The sequence below is a fragment of the Hemiscyllium ocellatum genome, chromosome 37 (assembly GCF_020745735.1).
Source record: "Hemiscyllium ocellatum isolate sHemOce1 chromosome 37, sHemOce1.pat.X.cur, whole genome shotgun sequence".
NCBI classification, from domain to species: Eukaryota; Metazoa; Chordata; class Chondrichthyes; order Orectolobiformes; family Hemiscylliidae; genus Hemiscyllium; species Hemiscyllium ocellatum.
The window spans coordinates 37621402-37642959 of NC_083437.1; the positions used below are offsets into that span (position 1 = coordinate 37621402).

General features: G+C 44.1%; 1 protein-coding gene across 8 annotated transcripts in view; it reads right to left on the bottom strand.

Annotated features, from left to right (window-relative positions):
• Nucleotides 1-21558, bottom strand: part of samd11 (sterile alpha motif domain containing 11) — a 321180-nt gene that overhangs the window by 142950 nt on the left and 156672 nt on the right. The gene's annotated exons all lie outside the window — the stretch shown is intronic.

Here is a 21558-nt window from a genome sequence, read left to right on the forward strand (position 1 = left end):
CATGACAAAGTCTTGTTGCTTATTTTGTTACTTCTCCTTCGCGGCACCATAATTTTCCTTCCGCTGTAAATTTTGGATTTCCAACTCCACCAACCCCCCACCCCCCCACCCCCACCCCCACTCACTTCTCCTTTTTCCTTTCCTGAGCTAATTAATCCCTGTGTCTTAGCACCAGAGATCTCTAAATCAATTGAGGCAGAGAGTAGCTGAAGCGCACACGTTAAAAATAAACTGACCTTGTTTGCTATTTTGTCAGAACAAAATACTTCGCATCAGGCTGAACAACATTCGAGCAGAACATGGACACCACTCGCCACAAATTACCCCGCATCTGCATAAATCAAGCTGCAAATTTTACCCATGCCTTCTCAAGATTGTTCTCAGAATCCTCCTTACTTATTTCCTTCCTCTAATCTGCTGCCTTTCCCCCTCTCTCAGCCTGCTTAGGTCTTCCCTCCTGGTTCTAAACCTCCTGTGAGTCCCATTATTTTAGTTCCACCCTCTTGTTCCCCTTAGATTCTCACTTTCCTCCTGCTGGATTATGTGGCAATGGATAATCCTTACATCCGTGGCACTCTCTCTCTCTTAACACCGACGCCAGCTTCTAATATACAATTACAGCGTACACTGAACAGATTTAAAATCAATATGTTCCTAATATCGTTGGTGAGACTGAAAGCATGATGCTGCATACGAACAGGAAGCAGCAGAGTGTGTGCATTTCAAACAACAAATTTTCAGCTGTCAGGTGCTTATTAACCAAACTGAGGAGACAGACACATGCAGCAACATTCATTCCTTCTGACTGATGAATTCAGAATGCTGCAGATCACTTATTAAACCCACACCAGCCCTTCTTGCTCGCCTTCAAAGTTAAGTGTTACAATCACTGGGAAAGAAAAAGCACAGCCAGACTCTATCCCCAGCTTGTGCTGACTTAGCCCCGAGCAGCTCAGGAGGCAGCAATGTAATTGTCCTCAAGCTCCCTTAGATTACGGGAGGGGGAGGGTGGTGGAAGGGGCAGAAATAAATCTGCCAGGATTCTCACTCCTACTTTCAATCTATTAACCTTTGCTGGAGAGTGCATTAGCTTGGAAACGTGGGCAGGAACAGGTTCGAGCCTAACCCTGGTGCCACAAATGACCATACAGCCTGCTGAGGTTCACTGTCTTTCATGGAATCATAGAACGCCTGCAGTGTGGAAGATGGCCACTCAGCCCTTCGAGTCTACACTGACCCTCCAAAGAGCATCCCACCCAGACTGACCCTTCTACTCTATGTCTGTAACCCATGGCTAATCCAATTGCATAACCCTGGACACTATGAGTGATTTAGCATGGCCAATCTACCTAACATGCACATCTTTGGACTGTAGGAGGAAACCGGAGCACCCAGAGGAAACCAACTACCTGAATGAAGTCAAAGAAGCAACAATTCTAATCCCGCCATAAACCATGAAATTCAACGTAAACTTACAAATGTATAAAATCTTACCAGAGAGGCAAGGGCAATTGTTTGACAGATAAACGTGCACACACAAATAAAAACACACAATGTCAAGGACAATGAGTTTAATTGCAAACTATATATTCCCTCTCTCCACTACCCATGTCAAACAGAGAGATTTAAAAGCCTAAGCATCTAGTAGTAACCTTTAAAAATGACAGAGTAATTATTTCTGAAGTAAAACACAATTAACATTTACACAACAGGATTTCAAGACTAAATGATGGCAGCAATATACAGAAGAAGGGACAATGCAATTTAATATGATTTGAAATATAAGATTAGCAAAGTGGCAAGAAAATGGATGGAACATCACTAAAAGCCACATAGTCAGGGTCAATTTAGTTATGTGTTTTTTTTTGACAATTTGGAAAATTAATAGACAGCTTTCAAGAACAGAAAAAGTCTTCAAATAAAATTTCAAATCTGAGCAACACTTCACACTCATAAGTGTTTAAGAAAATGTGCACAGGGAAAAAAAAATTCTTCCTCATTCTCATGACAATCTTTTTGAGAAAGCTGCTAATTATAGAAAAGGCTGATACTGTGGTGACTTTTAAACCTTTAAATACTGCCATGCAATGACAGAAAGGAAAGTATCCTAATCAAAGTCTCCCAGATTACTAACTTTAATTGATAGTTACCAAAAGTAACCAGATAGCTACCAGAAGTTGTGGTAAATTGTCCACACACGCTGACTGAAATTTGAAATTCATACTGGGTCACAAAGATTTGATGTTAAATGAGAACGCTTAGGAGCAATATATTCATATGAATGTTGGACATGCCTGTAAACCAGTATTTTCAACAAATCTTTACTAGTGGCATGAACCTTTTTTTATTAATTAAAACTAAAATTGCTGGAGAAAGTCAGCTGTGAGGCTCTCTCTCCACAGGATGCTGCCAGTCCTGCTGAGTTTCTCCAGCAATTTCAGTTTTTATTTTGGATTTCCCCATCCACACTCCCTTGTTTTATTTTAGTGCTTTTATTTCAGTTACTCTACTCTTTTATGTGCCCTGTACAGAAATTCATTCTCCTAGCAAAGGGCCATATTCTTTCACCCTGTTTGAGGGTTAAGTATTGACAGGAAATAATGACTGCTCCCTCTGATGGTTAAATGGACCCTACACAGAGAGGGGTTTGGACAAATCTCACCTCAGCTCTAACAGCCACGAGACTTCCCTCAACAGTCCAGAACTGTTATTATTGGCTCCCTTTATTTTATTCAGAAAGCCAATCTACAGACAGTTTATGCCACATATGGTAAATCATAGAATCCCTACAGAGTCGAAAAGCACGGTGCTAGAAAAGCGCAGCTGGTCATGCAGCACCCGAGGAACAGGAGAGTCAATGGTTTGAGCGCAGGCTCTTCATCCACATTCCTCACTTTCTCCATTGAATCCCTACAGTGTGGAAACAGGCCATTTGGCCCAACAAGTACACACTGACCCTCCGAAGAGTATCCCACCCAAACCCATTTCCATCTTACTCTACATTTCTCCTGACTAATGTACCTAATCTCTACATCCCTAAGCAACTAGCTTTGGCTAATTCACCCTAACCTGCATACCTTTGGATTGAGGGAGGAAACTGGAGCACCTGGAGGAAACCCTTGCAGATCAGGGAGAATGTGCAAACTCCATACAGGCAGTCACCCAAGGCTGGAATCCAACCTGAGTCCCTGGTGCTGTGAGGCAGCAGTGCTAACCACTGAGCCACCGTGCCACCTTATGTAAATATTCACAACTGCTATAGTTGGCACTGAATTCACAATGGGAAGAAAATGCCAATAGCTGGGCTCTTACTAACTTAAAGTTAGGGTTTGCTTTATAAGACAGTTAGTGTGAGAGAATTACCTCGAAAACTTTGTCCAACTTCACCAATGTCGGTGTGACGCTCTCTGGGAAGAGCTGGTCAGTTTTAGCTGCCGAGGTAAAAACAAGGGCTGCAGATGCTGGAAACCAGAGCCTAGATTAGAGTGGTGCTGGAAAAGCACAGCAGGTCAGGCAGCATCCGAGGAGCAGGAAAATCAACGTTTCGGGCAGTCTATTCCTGATGAAGGGCTTTTGCCCGAAACATTGATTTTCCAGTTTTAGCTGCTTGTCTTGGCTGTTCCAGTTCTGTTAGCCTTGTCTCAAATGTTGTAAGTGACATAATTAAAGGTAGTCTGGTATCTCTTGGAGACACTCTACTGAAACTTGCTATTACTGCCAGTCATAAACATTTCTTATTACTCAAGAACATGCCTTTTCAGCTGACACTTCTACATAGTCATCTTTCACCACTTAGTATTGGTAAGTCCCTATGCTGGTATTAACAAGAGGGATTAGTGACAGTGTATCTATCCTAAGGAGGTGTTAGCATAATCAGAAACAACTTAGGGCATTCTTCCAACAGCGTTAGGTTGGGAATGTGTGCAGGATAGTGAGTGACTCTCGATGTACATGAGACAGAGTAGTAACCTTTTCTTGCTTCAATCGGTGCCCATCACATGTATCGGGTTTGTGATTCTAACGTTTTTTTTTTGCTTTGTATTAAGGACATGGAAGGAATAAAAGGGGAAAGAAAGAAATCAGCTTGAGGGTGCAATTATGCTCTGGGATTAATTTTCTACCACATTCCAAGAAAATAGCAGCAAAGTTTTTACAATTTCCAGTGGAACCAAGTTAGAAATTGTTCACCGAAATTAATCAAAGGAAATGGTTTCCATGTGATCATCACAGTGCTCAGTTAGTTGTAACATTAATATCCTAGATCCTTCTGCAAGTGAGTAAAGCTACATTTTTAAAAATTCATGAATAGGATGAGGGCGTCATTGGCTGAGCCAGCATTTATTGTCCATCCTTAATTAACCAGAGAGTAGTTAAGAGTCAGCTACATTGTTGTGGGTCTGGAGTCACTTGTAGGCCAGACTAGTCAGGATGACAGTTTCCCTCCCCAAGGGACATTAGTGAACCAGATGGATTTTCCCCAGCATTTGAGATTCAATTTTTTTTTTACTGAATTCCACAATTGAAACCATTTCAAATTCCACATTTGCCGTGGTCAGATTTGAAACCAAGTACCCAGAACATTACTTGGGTCTCTGGATTGAGCAGGCCATCAATAATAGCGTCCGGCCCTCACCTCCCCTGTGTCTTTTCATCATGTTCCTTTTAGTTATATGTACTGTTTTTAATTTCTATTCCCAAACCATGGATGTCGGCAGATACAAGATCAATATCCAAGACCAGGGCATTTCTGTTGTTGACCGTTCTTTCAAAATTCACCTGGAGTCAGGATGGGGAGTGTGAGATCATTGTCATACTAACGGAAATACAGCAGGCTGATTTAAGAAGATGCTCCTCGCTGTTTTGCAGAACTCCCTCACAGATGCTCTAATGTCAAGTAACAAAAGTGGCAAAACCGGCAGAAAATTTAATTTCAAATTTCATGGTATTTCTCCCAATGAACTATTCCACATTGTGAGCTCAGAAGCTGAACTAATTGTGTCAAAACAGAATATTAGGGACAGTGAGCAGTCGATGTCTGATGTCACAAGTGGAGAGAGCTCCCTTTTACAGTACCCGGGCAGTATAAATAAATCTGCAGTAAAACTTAAAAGCATCATCTGTAGTTTGAGTATTTTGTAAATTATGATTTTAATAAGGGCCCCATTAGTTGTCAAGAGTTTAACAAGTAGGCTTTTAGTCACTCAGCTCAGGGAGCTATTTCAACAGGGGCTGCAGAAGAAGTGGTGGACTCCATATTATGAGATGCACTGCAGGGAATTAGGTTGATAGATCCTGTTATGATGATATAGCACTGCCATTATATCACTCGGGTAGTTCAGCACATTGCAAGCCACTTGGGCCTTGATGCACAAGTGTGATACAACTTTTATTTTCGATGGATTCTGCCAGAAGCCAGTTTAGCAGAATAATAATAGCTTTTTTTTTTCATTCAATTCCTAAGAATCCCATTTCTCCCTGAAGTCCATTAGTTGCCAGCTACCCTCCGGAACCTCACACATGGGGACGCGGCAGTAAACCTCCTCAGGCTGCAAAACCACATGCATCTATAAGCTGATGCATGGCGGCTCAGTGGTTAGCAAAGCTGCCTCACAGCACCAGGGACCTGGGTTCGATTCCACCCTTGGGCAACAGTCCTAATGGCCTTTGCACATTCTCCCTATATCTGTGTAGATTTCCCCAGGTGTCCTGATTTCCTCCCACAGTCCAAAGATGCATAGGTTGGGGGGATTGGCTGTGCTAAATTGCCCAGTGTGTGGGTTAGCCGTGGTAAATGCAGGGTCTGGGTGGGACTGTCTTCGGTGGGTCAATCTCTACAGGTAGGGATTCAATCTCTACAGGTTTCCCAGCAAAGAGTGGGAACGAGAGCTGATTTTATTGCTTGTTGCTATTGTTGATGGGAGCAACTAGGACTTTCCCAAAGTGACCCCATATGTACTAAAGTACACCAAGGTGACTTGGAGGAGTGAATATCAGGCAAAATTAAAACAATAGTTATTACAATAAAAGGGTAATGAGCAGGGGCACTAAAGTGATTAATCGATCAATTAAAGAAAATACTGTCGAGATAGCAGGTCAAGTGATGTATTGCAACTGCAGCATGTGGGAGTTGCTGGTCACCACAATGATCTAGAGTGAATGTTTCCATGGCAACTCAGTGCAGAAGCACAAATAATATGGCAGAATGTTCGGAATCCGAACATTACAACAGAAAACGCTAGAAATACTGAGCAGGTCAGGCAGCATCTGTGAAAAGTGTTTAGGGTTAGTGTTTCAGGTCAATGACACTTCATCTGAATATCTGATGGCTCGCTGGCTTCAGACATTGACTCTAGTGTTGCTGAAAGTAAGAGAGATGCTGTCAAAGCTTCCTAAATTGTATACTCATCAGGACAGATTGCAAGAATGCCAAATCTCAAAGGGGATAACAATTTGAAAAAAATCACAGAATCTGTGTGGCACAGAAAAAAAGCCATTTGACCCAATATATTTATGCTGGCCCTCTCCCACATTGCTCCACCCTTTCCCCATATATTTTCCCTTCAGGTATTTATCCATTTTAAAAAGACTTATTCCGCTTTAGAAAATGGTGCTGAATTTCACAGTAGTGCCATTAAGAATATGTGAGAGGGTTCAGAAAAGATTTACAAAGATGTTGCCAGGTATTGGAGGGTTTGAGCTACAGGGAGAGGCTGAATAGGCTGGGGCTGTTTTCCCTGCAGCGTTGGAGGCTGAGGGGTGACCTTATAGAGGTTTATAAAATCATGAGGGGCATGGATAGGATAAATAGACAAGGTCTTTTCCCTGGGGTTGGGGAGTCCAGAACTAGAGGTCATAGGTTTAGGATGAGAGGGGAAAAATTTGAAAGGGACCTAAGGGGCAACTTTTTGACACAGAGGGTGATGTGTGTATGGAATGAGCTGCCTGAGGAAGTGGTGGAGACTGGTACAATTACAACATTTAAACGGCATCTGGATGGGTATATGAATAGAAAGGGTTGAGAGGGATATGGGCCAGGTGCTGCCAAATGTGACCAGATTAATTTAGGATATCTGGACAGCATGGGTGCGTTGGACCAAAGGGTCTGTTTCTATGCTGTACATCCCTATGACTCTATGATGTGACATCAGGCAATACTGCCTTCCCCCACCACACTTTGGTTTGATTCAAAAAAGGCACGTTGCCTAATTTTTCTGTCGAGGAACATGTCCCTGCGTATGGGTATAAGTAACTCAAGTTCTGCAGAGGGTTACACCTGAGATGGTGACTTCCCCACCTCCTAATGCTGCCTGGCCCACTGTGTTCTTCCAGTCTTCTGCTTGTCTACCTACAGGTAACCGCTGGCAAGTTCTGACCAAAAATCTTAAATTGGGTGTCACTGTAATTCTCAGCGAACTTGTAAGCTCCATTTCTCTTGCCACAGATGTTGGCCGACTGCGGAGTATTTCCAGCGTTCTCTGCTTTTAACTCAACACAGGCCTGGGATCAAAACCTGGCATCTTCCTGACTCAGCACTGTGTGTACCCGCTCACTGAGCCACCCAGGGAAGTTTATAATACTTGTCCCCAGGAAATCTAATCCAGCCTTCTCCATTCTCGGTGAGATGGGCTGCAATGGACTGAGGCTGGTAGGAAGGCTTGACAGGATTTTAAAAACAGACTGTGGTTAATTTTTGCCGAACTGACATTAAAATAAGATTAAGAATATTGCAATGATGACACTATTACACTTATCAGCCACGGTACCTTTGAACTGGCAGCAATTTCTGGATCTGGACCCATTTCCCTTACTAATTACCCTGGGGTACTAATTAAATGATAATGAATGAGAACACATTCATTAATTAGTCATTAATGATTTACCAGCATGAGTTTAGACTAAAGACAAAAAAAGAACTTGCATAATGTGTCACTTACTGAATTCCTTGAAGTTTCTTCCTATGATATGAACACATTTCTATTTAAAACATTGCTAAAAACAGACACAACATCTTCGTCTTGCACTCGCCGGGACCAGGAAGCCAGAAACCAAACACTGTGAGGAAACACCAATTTACCCAGCACAAGAAGAAGGTGCCAATGGGTTGGACCCCTCATTGGCATGGCAGTCCTAGAGACCACAACCTGAAAAAATTCAACTTTGATTCTGTGTAACCGTGTTTCTGCTCCCAGTTTCTTCAGTGGATTGACAGAAATCTGCTCAGGCAAAAGTGAGGACTGCAGATGCTGGAAATCAGATCTAGATTAGAGTGGTGCTGGAAGAGCACAGCAGTTCAGGCAGCATCTGAGGAGCAGGAAAATCGATGTTTTGGGCAAAAGCCCTTCATCAGGAATGTAAGGCTTTTGCCCGAAACATTGTTTTTCCTGCTCCTCGGATGCTGCCTGACCTGCTGTGCTTTTCCAGCACCACTTTAATCTAGAAATCTGCTCAGTCCTCATGCAGATCCTCAATCTGATACTGCAGTCAGTCCTGTCTGGCAAATGAAACTGGGTTCCAAAGTACATTATTGGGGTGTGGAGTAGGGGGAACAGTTAGCTAGACTGAAATTAAGCCAAAATTACAGGATTTGATCCCTGTTGTAGCAAAGATAATTTTGGGGCCTGCCTCATCACCTTATTCATGGGAAATAAATCATGATGTTCTACACACAAAGGGTGGGAGAGGCTTGGAATTCTCTTCCACAAATTAGATTAGATTTCCTACAATATGGAAACAGGACCTTCAACCCAATAAGTCCACACCAACCCTCTGAAGAGTAACCCACCAGACCCATTTCCCTACCCTATATTTACCCATGACTAATGCAACTAACACTATGGCCAATTCACTTAACCTGCATATCTTTGGAGTCTGGGAGGAAACCAGAGCACCTGGAGGAAACTCACACAGACACAGAGAGAATGTGCAAACTCCACACAGACAGTCGCCCGAGGTGGGAATTGAACCTGGGTTCCTGGCACTGTGAGGTAGCAATGTTAACCACTGACCTCCATGCCACCCTTGGCAGCTGATGCTGGATCAGTTGTTCGTTTTAAATCTGAGGTAAATGAAATTTTGTTAAACTAAATTATTAAGTGATCTGAGCCAAAGGCAGATAGATGGAGTTAGGTCACAGATCAGCCATGATCTCACTGAATGGTGGAACAGGCCTGAAGCCTACTCTAGACCCAATTTGATGAATATTTGCCAAGGATTTGTCTTTGGGCAGAGAACTGAGGAGAAAGAGGAAATGTATTCTGGGACTTCATTTGCAATTTAAATGGATCTAGCACCTGGATCTGGAGGAAGAGTAGCTTAACCCTTGTAGTTTGTCTTAGGAGTCTTCAAGAAATTTAAAACTCATCTGTAGAACATGACGTGATCAAAATCTCATGAGAAGAAAGATCACAGGGGAATGCGGAAAAGGGAGCATTTTTAACACAAATTTGCTTTGAACACCTCTGTTGATTAGTTTGTGAAAGCATTAAATGATGAAGGAAGCTCACCTGCATCATCAAAGGTCATCAGGCACAAGCAACAAATGCTGGCCTTGCCAACGATACTCATGCTAAAAATTAAAGATGCAGTTTAACTGGGTGGGGTCAGAGTTCAGAGGTCACTTGAGGAAAGGTCCAGGGATGTGCCAAACCAGAATCAATATCCCAATCCAGTTGCTGAGGCCCAGGTCAGAGGAAATTCCGTGGAAACTGGAATCGCTGGGTGAGTTTTATTTTATTCTATTGTGGAATGTGGGCCCCGCTGGCTGGAACAGCATTTGTTACACATCTTTAAATGCTCTGGAGAAGGTGGTGATTAGCTGCCATCTTGAACCGCTGCAGTCCATGTGCTGTAGGTTGACCCACAATGACCTTAGGGAGGGAATTCCAGAATGTTGACCGAGCGACACTGAAGGAGTGTAGATATGTTTCCAAGTCAGGATGGCGAGTGGCTTGGAGGGGAACTTTCAGGTGACAGTGTTCCCATCCATCTGCTGCACTTATCCTTCTAGGTTGAACAGATCATAGGTTTGGAAGGTGCTGTCAGAAGAGTCTAGGTTAGTTACTGCCATGCATTCCTAAGGTGGCACATACGACTTACTGCTGTTGGGTATCAGTGATGAAAGGAATAACAGAAGGCAGTGGTCTTAGTGTCAACGTAAGTGGGCTGCTTTGTTTCTGGTGCTATTGAACTCCTGAAGCTTTCCCCACATCACATCCATTTGTATGGATATTTCAGAATACAGTCTCACTTATTATAAAGATGGATCAGTTTATATCTGAGTATAAGTGCCATTAAATGCCAATAAAGGGAACTTGTTACATATCCATGGGTGAATATACAAAGGTGGGGCTGAAAGTGTCGTCCTATCCTCTCGTGTGTCTGAAGGAGGAGGAAGGGACGGGGGGAGAGGGACAAGCTGGGTGCTGTTGCAGAGAGCCAGAATGAATATGATGGGCCAAATCTGTGCTGTACCCAAACTGTAAATGGGAATTAGGATTAGAAACAGGAAGTAGGCCATTCAGCCTATCAAATCTACCCCAACATTTAACATGATCATGGCTGATTCAAAAATTCAATGCGTTTTACCCAACCCTTCACTATAACCCAGTACAGGGAAATGTAGAAAATAGGAGGAGTAGGCCAGGGCCGCTTCACTATTCATTATGATCATGGCTGGTGGTCCAACTCTGATCATTCATTCCTGTTCCCACTTTCTTCCCCCATACCCCTTGATCCCTTTAGCCCAGAGAACTGTATCCACCTCCTTCAGGAAAGCAATGTTTTGACCTCAACCACTTTCTCTGACAGAGAATTCCTCAGGTTCACCACTCTCTGGGTGAAGACATTTCTCCTCATCTCAGTCCTAAATGACCTACCCCATACCCTTAGGTTATGATTCATGGTCCTGAATTTGCTGGTTATTGGGAACATCCTTTCTGTGTTTACCCTGTCTTGTCCAGTTGGAATTTTACAGGTTTCTATGAAATCCACTCCACCTCCACCCTCTCCTTCTAATCTCCAGGAAATACAGTCCCAACTGATCCAATCTCTCTTATAATAGAATCCTTAGAGTGTTGTAGCAGGCTATTCAACATTTATATGGTCCATTCTGACCCTCTAATGAGAATTCCACACATTCCCCTACACTATCCCTATTACCCTGCATATCCCAGGGTTGACCCACCTGGCCTGCACAAGCCTGAACACTGTGGGATTCTGCCCCTTTCATGTGCACAGGGCTTTCCTATCAAGAAGAAGGCACATATTTTTTGTTTTGAAAGTCTGGTCCCTGGCCCCAGGTCTGAAATATTTCGGGGACCCTTTAGTTTTGCATTGCATTTTCTCTCCTGAACAAAATCTGCTCCCGAATGAGATGGAAATACTAAACTGAGAGTCAATGAGACATAGTGTTAACTGGGGTGCCAGGCCATGGTGTAAAATCAGAGCTGAAAATGTGTTGCTGGAAAAGCGCAGCAGGTCAGGCAGTATCCAAGGAGCAGGAAATTCGATGTTTTGGGCATAAGCCCTTCAACATTTCCTGATGAAGGGCTTATGCCCGAAACGTCAAATTTCTTGTTCCTTGGATGCTGCTTGACCTGCTGCGCTTTTCCAGCAACACATTTTCAGCTGTGATCTCCAGCATCTGCAGACCTCACATTCTCCAACGACAGCAGTGAATATTTATCAACCTGAGAAGTGACCAGTGGAGGGTGATTTTACACCATGGAGGAGAGAGTGAGGTCAGCAGATGCTGGAGATCAGAGCTGAAAATATGTTGCTGGAAAAGCGCAGCAGGTCAGGCAGCATCCAAGGAGCAGGAAATTTGACGTTTCAGGCATAAGCCCTTCATCAGGAAATGATGAAGGGCTTATGCCCGAAACGTCGAATTTCCTGTTCCTTGGATGCTACCTGACCTGCTGCGCTTTTCCAGCAACATATTTTCAGCAGGGAATATATTGTGTTTGTTTTAAAAAAAATGAAACGCACAAGGAATAATTTTAAAGATTGCAACCTTTCTCCAGCCCATCCTTTACTCACACCTGATGAGCACATGACCAGATTACAAACACAGTGGGTGAGTGGGTGGGTTCATCTCTGCCCTGGTAATAGCTCACACTTAACACCATTTGAAAAAAAAATCTGCTTGCATTTGCTCAACCCACCCCAGCTTGGAGAGAGAGTGTGAGAGAGAGAAAATCAGCACTAATGTCCAGCTAGTGACAGCTCTGACAGCCAGACTCCTTAATTCCCTTCCCTGAGTCCCTTAATCTGTCATCTTTATCAGACTGGGGATGTGCGGGCTAGCATGCAGAAGTCCTCCTTGTGATCAATCTCAACATTACTACTGACAGAATGGTGCTAATAACTTATTGATCTAGTGTTTGCCCAGTCCTGCTGGCTTGGAAGGCTGCCATTGATTGGTTCCAGGCTTCCTCAGGGAGATAGGAGCTCGTTGTAATGGTGTGTGTGTGTGTGTGTGTGTGTGTGTGTGTGTGTGTGTGTGTGTGTGTGTGTGTGTGTGTGTGTGTGTGTGTGTGTGTGTGTGTGTTTTTCCTTCTCTCTCTCTTACAGCACAAGGGGAGGGGTCTTCAAACAAAAAGGGAGTGGAGAACACAAGACTGCACGGCGACTCTAGATAAAGACACTGACAGAGGCTTCATTAATAATATCAATAAGGAGCAGGGCAAGAAGAAACTAGATATCACAAATGCAGGTGCACCTTTTCATTGAAACACACACTGACATCCTCTCCCCTCTTCATTGAGAATACATTGAAACACACACACACCGCAACCAATACACACACACAGACACACACTTCCCACATACACACCACCCCACACACACACAGACACTCTCACATACTCTCCTCACACACTGACACAGACACTCTCTCACCCCCCCCACACATATACTCACACTCCCACACTCCCTCCACACACAGACAGACATCTCTCACACACAGTCACTCACACACGCACACTCCCCCCACACACACACCCCTCACACAGACACTCACACTCCCACACTCCTCCCCCACACACAGACACTCACATTTCCACACTCCCCCCCCACACACACCCCTCACAGAGACACTCACACTCCCACATTCCCCCCCTACACACACACTCACACTCCCACACTCCCCCTCCACATACAGACACTCACACTCCCACACTCCCCGCCACACACAGAGACTCACACTCCCACATTCCCCCCCCACACACTCACACTCCCCCCACACACTCCCCCCCCACATACAGACACTCACACTCCCACACTCCCCCCCCACACACAGACACTTTCTTACACTCCTGCACACACTCTCTCTCTCTCTCTCACACACACACACACACACACACACAATGTGAGTCCCCTCCCCCTTGTCACTGAAACACACACACACACGCAGTGTTTCCAATTTCTGCCTATTCAGATCCAGCAGCATCAAGTGATTAGGATCCTCTCATTAAACGTGCATTAATCTGCACAGATGCACTAGTTGCTTCTGGACAAGGATGAAAAGCCCCTGAGCCTTCCCCTCCCAGCCCTGATTAGATACAATCTGAGAGAGCAGCACACTGCAGCTTGCACTCGGCTCAGATTATAAACCACAAATACTCCAGCTCAGTCTGCTGTCCAGACGGGGCTCGCTGTCAATTCACAGGCGATCCAACCCCTGAGGCTGGAACTATGGCGAGGGTTTTCATTTTGTTTGTTTGTTGCCGATACCTGGGTTAGTTCTAATGCTGCCCTCTCAAATTTATTTGCGGCCTTTACCCAGCAAGGTCCCTGTGTCATGGCGACCAAAACACACTCAGAGCTATCTCTGACAACCTCTTCCCCACACCTAGATCTCCCAGTTTGGGAACTCAAATAATTCATGTCACAGCAAACCCCACACAGTCTGCTCCAACATGCAGCAAAAATTGAATTTTATTCTCCCAATTCAGCAGCTTAGTTCATATTCCATTTCCACAATCAAAAGAGACTCAATTAAGAAATACTGGCATAAGGCTTTAACCTCACTGTAGGCCAAATCTCACCAATCCCTGTTAGTGTAGCAAAAGCCATGATTATGAACAACAGATGTAGTTATCTGCCATAAGTGCGGAACGCTGAAATCCATGTTAATGAGATTTCACTCAATTTAAGAGCATCCATATTTCAGACACTTCAAAATACCAACAATTAACACTGATTGCTGTTTTATAACAGAAATGACATTCAAGCAATACAGCGTCCTGCCAGTCCACAAACAGGAATTCACTCCATACTGATCCTACAGAGACATATTCAACAGTTCAACATTAATGATTCACTTTCCTACAATTAAAAAAAATCAGCATTCTCAATAATTAAAAATGATTAGAAAAGACCAGATCTCAAACCAATGCTTCATTGAGCACCTGACCTACAATTTAGGAACTCTTCACATATTCACAGACATTCGTCAAATTGTCTTCCTGCTTTGTTGAGTTGATTGTATGTACTGGATTCAGGTCCTTGGATGGTGGGCTTTTGACAATGAATTCACAATTTGTTTCCCTTTGGTGAATGGACCCTGAATATCACGGGGCAGTCTGGAGGAGGTGGGGGTTGGCTCACAGTTGGGCAGTAGAGAGGGAAGTGGAGGCAGAGGTGGCGACGAAGGTAGGCTAAGGGCAGATGGAGGTGAAGATAGGGACAGACCTCGAGTTGAGGGGTAGAGAATGAAGTGGAATTGCGGTGGGGACAGAAGTGAAGGTGGGAGATGGGGACAGAAATGGAAATGGGTGGAGGTGAAGGTGGAGGTGAAGGTGGGGCTGAGGTGAGGATGGAGAAGGGGGTCAAAATGGGAGGTGAGGTGAATTTGAGGTGGGGAATTTGGGATTGAGGTGAGGGTGGAGGTTGGGGTTGAGGGGGGGTGTTGAGAAGAGGGTAGAGGTTGGGGTTGAGGTGAGAGTGGAGGTAGGGTTGAGATGGAATGGAGGTGTGGGTGGGGACAGAAGTGGAGATAGAGCTGGAGATGGAGGTGAAGGTTAGGATTGAGGTGGGAGTTAAGGTGGGGTAGAGGTGAAGGTTAGGATTGAGGTGGAAGTGGGTGTGGTGGTAGAGTGGAGATGGGGGTGATGGTGAAAGTGAAAGTTGAGGTGGAGGGGGTGGGGTCGTGGTGGTAGACTGTACCAACCCAATCTTCACATCATTGAAATTGATACTGTGCTGAGCAGGCTGCTTCCCTGAAGATATGAATCATCCTACCAGGTTCTCACCTGGACTGAGAAGGATAAAAACCCACCTCACACACAAGTGTTATCTCAAGTTCTAATGAAAATTAACCCAGGCCATGGCTTCAGGTGTGCAGATTGATGGAAGGGAATTTGGATCAGGGGATTTCAATGGTCCTGTCATTTTCTGGTGAGGTGTTCACATGGGAGCAGACCCCTTGACCCACTGAATGAGAGTGCAGACTTTATGGGGGAACTGAAGGCAAAATAAAATTCAATGAAGAAAATCCAGAAAGAAATTGATGACCCTGTGCAGCCCCCACCTCCCCGAACCCATCACCACAGTCTGAATTTGTTGTGAAGAACAGAGGCAGACAGAATTAGACAAACAGGATCAGAGGATTGGGCTTGTTTATAGACACAGATCCAGCCGATTACAGGAGTACTAAATCCTTGCTTAATGCACAAACCTTCAGATTTGCTGCCACACCACGTTAGGCAGCCCTGACTGCTCATCCCTGTATGCATGTCTTTCTCAATTAAGATGAAAGACATCTACAGAAATCGTTTCAACTCAAGTTAAGACAGATGTGCTTGAAACAAAAACACCTTGATCTACTCTGTGGCTCTTTAGATCTTTTCGGGAGGGAAAAAAATATATATTTTGGTTTCACAGCATGAGACAATTTCATATGAAAGTAGTGAATCTGTTTAAAATTCCTTTTTTTTGTGTGTTGTGCAGTTGATGGAATCTCCTCCAGTAGTTAACAACCCTATACTGGGAATCACAATCTCCCACCCTGCAATTTGGTCAAATGTCTAGACAAATTTATTTAAACCACTATTTTCAAGAAAATAAACAAACATCTGCTGCATTGGACTCTCTCTGCTAATCTCCAAATTTTGACAACTGAGTATGAGATGCCTCTAAACAAGTCATTAGGTACACTCTCTTTCACTGCAATTTGACACTCGAGTAAGAATCTTGTCACACGGATTGTGAACCAGACCCAGAGGCTTAACCTAGAATTAAAGATGGGTTTGTTGCAAACACACTCATCAGTTCCCTGTTAGCAGAAAGATGGAAGCAAGGAGAGTTCACTCTGTCAAACGTCATCTCAATGTCTGGAATGGTTGTTCATTGCCTCTCCAAATCCCTTGGCTTTACTGAAGGACGACTTGGGATTTTCAATCATTAACCTTGCTTCCTGCCAGTCCACTTGCCCAACCAATGCCAGATTATTCCCATTTGGCTAAGTTTGCTCTTGAAGTTGTGAAATCAGACAACCAAACTCACTACCTGTGTTCACCAATCACTACCTCATCATTCTGCTACTCTCCCCACCCCCGATCCCCTCCTCTCTTTATCTGTAGCTTCCCCCTACCCACACATCTAGTCCTGAAGAAGGGTTACGCCCAAAGCATTGACTTCTCCACGTCCTGGTGCTGCCTGGTTTGCTGTGTTCTTCCAGCCTCCTGTTCGTCTACTTTGGATTCCGGCATCTGCAGTTTTTTTTTGTCTCTAACCAAAGCCGGAGGCCACCTCAGCACCAGCCCACGAGCAGCTCACAGGAGGATACTTTTTCCCAGTTTCACAGGTCGGCACAACATCAAGGGCTGAAGGGCCTGTACAACGCTGTAATGTTCTACGTTCTATATCCAAATCTGAACAACCGAACCACAAATAGCAAAACAAAACTCTTCCCAGAGATATACTCACTGTCTGTACAGGACATGGTTTAACCTTAAAGAGTCCAACTGTCTGTAACTAAATATATTCAGCCTCACTATTCCACTGTAGATGGTGAATTACATCTGCAATGAATGGAGGAAAACTCCAAGACAGTCACTCTGAGACACAGGCTACAACTGACCCAGTCAGTCATAAGTTTAAGGTTACCCTCTCCCTCATGTTTTCCCTCTACCCAACTGAATGCACGTTGGGCATGGCCACAGGCTAGGGCTGAGGGCCTCAGCTCTCAATGCCACTGGCATGATGTTGATATGCAGTTGATAAAACTGTGGTCTGAAATTCTGGGATCAACTCAACTTTATTCAAATGGAATGGTTCTTCCTCTTTGTGGCATATACCCAATTTTCTTGCGATGGTTCTGTACGAATTGATGTTCCTTCCATTAATTGAACATTTACAATGTATGAATGAGTTACAATGGACAGTCTACTGGATTAATGAGAACCTTTAATAATTGGATCTTTCCCTCTTGTCTAAGCGTCATCTGCTGTGAACTCAGTTGTGTGTTAATACTCCAACCGGTCAGTGCTCAAGAACTCTGCTGTGCCTTCCCCTTATGCCTCCACTTGGGAGTTCAGTCATGCAGACAGGAGGATTCCAGATCCAGGGCTCGGGTTTGTGAAGCTCACTGCTCTGAGTTGGTTTAGTTGCAGGAATGCTTTAGCTATTGAGGAATCCCCACCCAGTGATCCCTGGCCTGGTATGTCACATGCAACAACAAGAATGGTCTGCCATGCCATACTGCCATGGTCTCTGGGATGAGGTACCAGAGGGAAGCCCAAGAGAAGGGAGAGGGCCAGAGAGAATCTAACACTGGAGGCAATCTCCAAATAGCCACCTGGGTGTGAAACCTGACAGCCATGCTCATCACAATTAGAAGAATCAACCTGAAGTCAGGTATATTGCAAGTATTTTGGAAGGAGATCAACTCTGGATCAGAGGACTAAATCTGCTGAGAGAAACTCAGCACAGGTAAGAGGTGGGTTGGTTCACATCCAACTACGGAGACTTGAACTGAGGCTTATAATTCAACGCAGTATTGAGGAAATCCTGCACCGTCAGTGGTGACATCTTTAGGGCAAGATATTAAATGGAAGTCCCACCTGCACTCACGAGTAAAAGATCCCCGACTTGATTTAAAGAAGATGAGGGGATTTCCCCCAGAGCCGCAGCCAATATTTACTCTGAATGGTTTTAAATGAGCAATCTGCTCATTGTGACATGTCTAATGGGAGTCTGGTGTGTGCAAGCTGCCTGCTACGTTTTCCATCTTCTGACGGTGACCACTCTTCAAATGTACTTCACTGTCTATGTAGCATTTAGGACAGCGAGACTATGAAAGATGTCAGCTGAAAATGTGTTGCTGGAAAAGCGCAGCAGGTCAGGCAGCATCCAAGGAACAGGAAGTTCGACGTTTCGGGCATAAGCCCTTCATCAGCCATTCCTGATGAAGGGCTTATGCCCGAAACGTCGAATTTCCTGTTCCTTGGATACTGCCTGACCTGCTGCGCTTTTCCAGCAACACATTTTCAGCTCTGATCTCCAGCATCTGCAGACCTCACTTTCTCCTCTATGAAAGATGTCATACAAATACAAGTCCTTTCTTCACTTCACCAAAGATCAAATGGTTCCTCACCTGGCCAGTAAAAACAGGATGAAAATAAAACACTCCACATCGTGCGGACCAAATCCAATTTGAAAATAAAATGCTTTGAAAAACATTTGGCTGAAATGACTGAGCGCTCTGAAATTGGGATATGCGGTGTTCCACGACACTGGTCTCAGGTCTTAGTGAACTGTGAGGAACACAAATCTGCTCCAAGGGCTCACCACAGCAACAGAAATATCTCAATTACTGATGCTGCTGTGACTGGCTCCAGCCTGGATCAATACAGCAATTAGATTTTATCAACACTGAACCCTCGGCCTGTGCATCAAATTCTTTGAGCAGACGCCAAACTTAACCGCACAACTTGAAGCTGGTGTATCTTTGAGCAGTATCGTTACTGAATTTAAGAAACACTTAGATCAATAATCATTGTGAGCATTCCGGGCAGTAACAAAACACCAGCCTCTCAGCAAGTAGCTGCCAATATTAACCCAGCTTCCTGTTCATGTCCCCGAGATCAACATGGGTAAAGCATCAACATTACCTACATCTGACTACTTCAGACAAAATCAGGTGTCTGTCTATGTTATATGGGGTATAGAGATTGCAGGCTGTCCCAGTTAAGGAGTGGGGACCAGTTAGCTCAGTGGACTGGATGGCTGATTTGTTTTGCCAATAGCATGGGTACAATTCCCATCACTGGTTGAGGTTACCATGAAGGACTCTCCTTCTGAACTTCTCTCCTCGCCTGAGGTGTGGTGACCCTCAGGTTAAACCACCACCAAACAACTCTCTTTCTCTCTTATGAGAGAGCAGTCCTATGTTTCAGTAGGACTATGATAAGTCTATCTTTCCTCAAGGAGTTTAAAAATGTTAAAGGACTCAAGTAGCATGGACATACATATATCAAGAGATATGGAGGAGGTTGGGGGTAAGTGAGGCTGGATCTAATGGTATGGGCGTTTGAGGAGCTATATAACTTTCTTCTATTCAAAATGCAGTGCAATGACCAGTACAAACACAAACGATTTCAGTTATTGTAATTCAGTTAACTCAAAGATGTGTGAACTGTGCACATGACACTGTCTACCTTTTTAACAGTAATTTCCAAACCCATATCTCCATCAGCTAGCAGGAGCAGGGTGGTCACTGGGAGGGAATCTCACCAGCTCCAACATCCCCCTCCAATAATAAGCCTGACCAGGAACTACATTGCTGTTTCTTCATTGGCAATGAGGCAAAATCCTGGCTCTCCCTCCAGAGTATCACCATTGGTGGCCTGACATAGTTCAGGGGCTTTCCAAGCCCAACCTGGGATGGTTAATACTCACTGACCTCATCAATAAGGTCCATATCACAAAATTACGACTCCAAAGGTTATCATCCCAAACTGAATACATTTCTCTGAAAGTCTGTCCTCTGTAGATTTAACATTGATGTTTAAAACAGCATGCAAACAGCAGCAGAAGTGGGCCATTCAGCCCATCCAGCCTGCTCCACTATTCAGCAAATCAGCTGATTGTGCCCTCAGTTCTACACTTCTGCCAATCTCCAATAACCTTTGGCTCCCTCATTTGTCAAGAATCTACCCATCACTGCTTTAAAACTATTCAACATCCCCACCCCCACCACTCTCTGGAAAAGAGGGTTCCAAAGACTCAACACCTTCTGAGAGAAATACAATTCCCTCATCTACGTCTTAAATGGGAGACACCTGATTTTTAAACTGTGATTCTGTGAACCTTGAACTGAAGATAAATCTTCCATTTAACATTGAAGAGAAATGGATGTAATAGGGAGACATCATTGAGCTAAACGAACAATCTTGTGCTATTGGTTGTGAATCAGGAAAACAGGCTGCATAGCCTTCAAATGAACACACCATTAAGCAGATGAGGCAAATTTGGATTCAAGTTGGATTACTAAATGTCAGTATAAGTCAGCTCTGGTGAAGAGTGTAGTGTAAACATCTCTTCTTACAAATGTTGACAGATTCACTGTAATGTACTGGCAGCACATGATGATGGGGTCCGGACGATTGGTGAGCATGTGAATGTGCACGATGTGAAATCAACTTGCATTGGGTCATCCACTACCAAATGGATTGCTGACACCAGTCCTCTTAGTGGGGTTAAAATGCACTGAACTTTGCACTCGTCTGCAAAGCAATCCCACTAGTAGCCTCACTGTGCACTGCAGTCAGCAGTACAACGCAGTATCATACACTTCAGGTCCTGTTTAATTGTAGTCTAACTGCAGCCCCATAACTCGTCATCGCTTGTAAAAAGTACAGCAAAATATTTGCACATTTAAATTTCATGATGATTTTCTATTTCCTTCAAGTTATTCAAATTTCCATGCAGAAATTTTCAAATTGATTTGAATAGATGCAATGGGTTGATTGAGTCTTACGGCCACAACTGAACATAGAGGTAGAAGGAGAGAGTTGCATTTATATAGCTCCTTTCACAACCTTTTCTTCACTGTAAAGTTTCAAAAGAAAGTAAAGACACTTTAGTCCCACTCTCTCATTAGAGAGATAGAGAGACAACTGGTGGTGAGTTTAACTTGAGGTTCAGGACACCTCAAGTGAGAGGTGAGATTGAGAAAGTAAGGCCTTCATGGTACCCTCAGCCGGTGTGGGAATTGAATCTGCCCTGCTTGGGGTCCTTTTGCATCACCAGTCCAGCCAACTGCGCTCATTATAAGGCAGGAAAGGTAGCGCCAATTAGCAAAACAGCACAGTCTCCCAAAAGAAATATTTTTGGAATGTGTTCACTGTTGCAATGTCAGATCAGGCAATTTGTGTACAGCGAGCTCCCATAGACAGTCCTGTCAGAACAGTTAAATAATCTGTTTGCGTGATATTCACTGTGGGGGGTGGGGACAGTGGTAATTATCAGCCAGAACACCAGGAATTATTCTCATGCTCTTCTTGAAATAGCAAATGTGGGGTTATGATGAGAGGGCGAGTAAGTGGAACTGAGGCC